Source organism: Pinus tabuliformis, chromosome J (assembly GCF_031772625.1).
Source record: "Pinus tabuliformis cultivar Carrire ecotype Pingquan chromosome J, CPIR1, whole genome shotgun sequence".
Classification (NCBI taxonomy): domain Eukaryota; kingdom Viridiplantae; phylum Streptophyta; class Pinopsida; order Pinales; family Pinaceae; genus Pinus; species Pinus tabuliformis.
In genome coordinates, this window is record NC_142295.1 from 923,675,997 (window position 1) to 923,679,622 (window position 3,626).

Consider the following 3,626-nt stretch of genomic DNA (forward strand, 5'->3'; position numbering starts at 1 on the left):
TGAGCCAATGGAGATGTTGAGCACTTATGTACAACAAGGCCATGGATTGGTTGGATTTGTGAGTAGACTCTGGAGCATTCCTACTACATGGAGAGCTGAGGCATCTTGCAGAGACCTTTGGGCTAAGACATGTATGCTTGCTGGATGTTGGTTGGAGATGACACTTGGAGCTCATGATGACATGAGGTTGTGACTTTTAGGGACTTCATATAAGGTGGACTTAGAGGATCTGATGCATGGAGGAGCTGAGGTCAGGGACTTTGATGCAGGATGGGGTGCATACTTTCGAGTACATGTATGGGCATGCTTGAAAGAGTGACTTGATGTGGAGGATCGATGTGAGACACTTTGGAGTGATGGAGTTTCAATGATGATAATGCCTTGGTGGCAACACTTGGGCATAGGTTGAGCCGAGACTTAACCACTTTTGATACATGGGAGATGAGACAGGTGTATACTTGTTTCTGTGGCAGGCTTGAGGGATGGCACATTACAAATATGATGAAGGTTGCTTCATGGACCTGGATGTGGCACATCAAGGGTTGGGTTTGATGAGAGGATCTCTTCACTTTGAGGAGATGGATATTTTGCAGATGAATGATGATGATGGGATGGATGCGGTTGATTTCATGCAGAACATTGAAACCAAACATCATGGACAACATGTTGTAGATGAGATGAGGATTACTTCATGGACCTGAGCATGGCTTACATTTATATGGAGATGGATTCTTGATCGAGTTGATGATGTGACGAGAGTCTGAGAAAAGACTGGTGATGGCATGAGGATGTGCATTCTCATGGTTTGGGCGTGATAGTTGGATTAGCTACCCAGCTAGTTCGAATCATGGGGATCGGTAGTGTACAGAGATGTGTTAGCATTGTGTTGGAGTATCATGGAAGCAGTTCACATGATGACGATACATGATGAGGTCGACACGATATGTTGCAGTAGGCATGTAGCTTGAGGTGGAGGGACCAGCCTTCCACAATGGGAGCAACATGTGGAGATTGCGACGGATGTGGTTGATGATCATGGATTGAGGAGACATTCCGATGTATGACATACCGGTAGGCTATATGACCTTGGTATGGATATCTTGGTGACAGATGGTTACCGGGATGAGAGATTGTCAATGACGACAATGATTTCTAGTGGGGGAGAATGCGAGGACCATGCACTGTAGGGCGTGCGGATGGGCGAGCTACGGTCATGGTGGAAGGTCACGCAAGTGGAAAATAACTTGTGTGATGAGTTTGGAGTGACAAAACTTATATATCATATGAGCGGTCTCGGGCAACTCGAGGGACGGGCGAACCGACATATGATGGGGGTGGCCACACAATATGTGGGTGGGCCGATGTTTTAAAGTGGAGCAAAGCTGACAGAGAAGCATTTGATGGGCAGGTCGGTTGGGCATTTGAACGATGGGCGTTCAAGCATATAAGTAAGTGGAGTAAGGATGGTGGAGACTCATCATTCGATCATTCATTCAACCAATCATCTTGGACATAGATCACTTGGACGAGCTAAGTGAAAAGTGAAGAAGTGCGAAGGAGCAGGGTGTGCGGATGTTCCCACATGACGGGTGAACCAGACAGGGCGTTCGTGCAAAGCTAAACGGCGGGTGGATCGAGTAGGGCATTCATGCAGGGCTGAACGATGGATGACCCGAGTGGGGAATTCGTGTAGAGCTGAATGACGGGCAACCTGAGTAAGGCGTTCATGTAGGGCTGAACGACGGGCAACCTAGGTAGGGCATTCGTGTAGGGTTGAACGACAGGCGACTCGGGTAAGGTGTTCGTGCAGGGCTGAATGACGGGCGACCCAGGTTGGGCATCGGGTGAACGAAGGTGTTTGGGTTTGTGAATGGGAGGTGCGACCCGCGTGCGAAGGGTGCCTAGGTTGGGCGACAAGGACACGAGGAGCATGCCTAAGTTGGGAAAACGACAAGGAGGTGACATGGTAGGTAGGTATGCATAGTGACATGGGTGGGCGCCCAAGTTGGGCAAACGACGCGATGAGCTAAACGAGCGCATTCATGGGTGAATGAAAAGTTGGGCAGAATGTGCGAGGACCATTCAGTGGTGCTGACGAGGTTGGGAAACTGAGTTTGCCGAAGTTGAAAACTTGGCTAAGTGTAAATTTTGGGTTTCCAACAAGATTTAACTTATACATGAAATTTATATATATTGATATGCGGGCAGACTCACATCGGGGAGTTTCCCCTCCCTTTATACTATTGTGCATTTCTATGTGTTAATGTTGTTATGGTGAATGTTTATGGTTTTTATCGTGTATAAAGGATAAAGATAATACTTGGTAATGAAAATAAACTAAGTACGAATGTTAGGCGTAGTCCACGATCATAAGTATTGGTGAAAAGAAAGTGGTCGGTGGTGTTGCACCTCACTATAGTGCGTTTGGAAGATTACCGCCAGTGTAGGAGCGTGACAGTGCAGGTGTTGAAGGCACCACAATGGTAGTGATGAACCATTGTCTTTTCACTGTTTGGGCGGCTGCAAGCCCTGGTGGCGGCCAAGTGTTGCATCAGGGCCAAACATGGAATTTCAACGTTACCACAAGAACAACGCAAGCGAGGATCTGGGATCGTACTGGCTGCTCCTTCGATGCTAGCGGGCAGGGTAGTTACAACACAAACTATTTTTGAGTATGCTCTTAATCAGTTTAGAAAACTAGACTTCTATGATATCTCTCTCGTTAATGGCTTCAATATACCTCTTCATAACCCCTTCCAACCTGAATTACCAAAATATAGGATGCACCAGCGACATAAATGTCGTCTTCCCTTTCGAATTGAAAGTAACTAATGGGTGCAAAAGTGCTTGTGCTGCTTTCAATATGCCTCAATGCTGCTTCAAGACTTCTATGATATCTCTCTTGTCGATGGCTTCAATATCCCTCTCTCTGCAACTCCCTCAGACTCTGCGTGCACAGTAATAGGTTGCACCACTAACATAAATGTGGTGTGCCCTGTAGAATTGAAAGTGACAGATGGTTACAAGAGTGCTTGTGCGGAGTTCAATACCCCTCAATACTATTGTACCGAAGACTATGCAAACAACTTCTCTCCCACCAACTATTCCCAATCCTTCAAGGAGTAGTGCCCACAAGCGTATAACTATGCCAAGGATGATAGTTCCAGTTCTTTCACTTGCCCTTCTGGTGATTACAACATCGTCTTCTGCAGTTAACATTAACATCATGATATTTTCTAAATAAACGCGAGTGACTAAAGTCAATGCCTTGTAGTATCAAAATGCCCTTGTATTCAAAGGGGCCAAGTTCTTTGTATGCAATATGGAAGGCGTTGATTGATTGAATTTTCTTTATATTTGAAATGTCGTTTTGGAACTCGCTATTCAGTTTCTATGGTTTTAGTTCACGTATCCATGGTTTATTTTTGTTAGAAAATCACAACAATATCATGAAAATCCCTGACACCATTATTTCCAACATATTCCCAACAGGGAGGCTTTATTTATTTATTTGTTTTTTATATTACATATTTTCATAGTATTCCTTTAACATGTTATTTAAGATTTTACAAGGTAAATAGAAATGTAGATATCCAACGTACAATTATATAAAAGGGTAAATGAAT

At 44.7% G+C, this 3,626-nt stretch overlaps 1 pseudogene; it reads left to right on the top strand.

Annotated features, from left to right (window-relative positions):
- Positions 1-2,042: 2,042 nt before the first annotated feature.
- Positions 2,043-3,244, top strand: LOC149229780 (pathogenesis-related thaumatin-like protein 3.3 pseudogene; annotated as a pseudogene).
- Positions 3,245-3,626: the final 382 nt, after the last annotated feature.